We start from the raw sequence: 1,184 nt of genomic DNA, 5'->3' as shown, positions 1-1,184 counted from the left end.
CTATGAGGGGACCACACAACTCAAAGAATACCTCCACCATGTCACTGAGACGTAAGGCTTCAACATAACGAGAGACTGGGAAAGGCCCAACCAGCTACATCCACCACCACTTCAATGACCTACACCTGCCAACACTGCAACTAGTGGATCACGGATTGGCCTCTTCATTCATCTCAAGACCCATAAGTGACCAGATCAACCACCAGGAAAAGAATCATACTCGACTACGAGTGATCGCTAATGATGATGGCTCGCTTGCTTTTTGTTGTTTGCACAATTTGTCTTCTTTTTTTCACACAGTGGGTGTTTAATGTTTTCTTGAACGGGTTCCATGGTGTTGCTTTGTTTTGTGGCTGCCTATGGGAAGATGAATCTCAGAGCTGTATTCTGTATTCATACCTTGATAATAAATGTACTTTGAATCTTTGAATCTTTGAATTTTGGAATGCCATAAAGTACACAACAGTTATAATGTAGAACAATTACTGTTACCATTTCTGCACAATTCTGATTTAGAAACATAGAAAACCCACAGCACAATACAGGCCCTTCAGCCCACAATTCTGTGCCGAACATGTACTTACTTTAGGAATTACCTCAAGTTACCTCCAAGTTCCCTTGAACGTTTCACCTTTCACCTATGACCTCGGGTTGTAGTCCTACCTATTGGCTCATTCCTTCTAATACCAACATGTGTTGGAATTCACATAAAGCATAGACAGATTCCCATTGGTTTAAGTCTAAGTAAGGTTTGCATTATCTCATACATACTGTCTTGTAAATTAACGGAACGATTTACAAATTTACATATCATTGCCGTGCAGGTGCCTTACTAATCTTCTCTGTATTCTTCCAATCTTAATCTAGTAGTATGTGCTCCTGAAGCAAGCACAAACCTCACCCTCAACAGTGATCAGTTAGCCCACCTGTCAGGCGAACCCTGCCCTCCGTCATTGGTCAGTCAGCCCACCCGCTGGGTGAGCCCGGCCCGCCCCGAGTGGTCAGTCAGCCTGCCCGACAGGGGAGTCCCGCCCTCTGTCGTTGGTCAGTCAGCCCACTTGCCCTGCGAGTCCCGCCATTCATCGCTGGTCAGGAAAACTACAAAGCGCTCGAAGCTTGCCCTGTTTGTAACTACAAAAATTTATTCACGCAACACACACACAATATGTTGGAAGAAGTCAGTG

The 1,184-nt window shown here is 44.6% G+C and overlaps 1 non-coding gene across 1 annotated transcript; it reads right to left on the bottom strand.

The window, feature by feature from the left end:
- Positions 1 to 779: 779 nt before the first annotated feature.
- On the bottom strand, positions 780 to 882 carry LOC134343163 (U6 spliceosomal RNA). The gene has a single exon (XR_010017203.1). It is a non-coding gene; the product is annotated as a U6 spliceosomal RNA (small nuclear RNA).
- Between the last annotated feature and the right edge of the window lie 302 nt (positions 883 to 1,184).

Source organism: Mobula hypostoma, chromosome 2 (assembly GCF_963921235.1).
Source record: "Mobula hypostoma chromosome 2, sMobHyp1.1, whole genome shotgun sequence".
NCBI classification, from domain to species: Eukaryota; Metazoa; Chordata; class Chondrichthyes; order Myliobatiformes; family Myliobatidae; genus Mobula; species Mobula hypostoma.
This window is presented reverse-complemented; position numbering and strand designations above follow the sequence as displayed.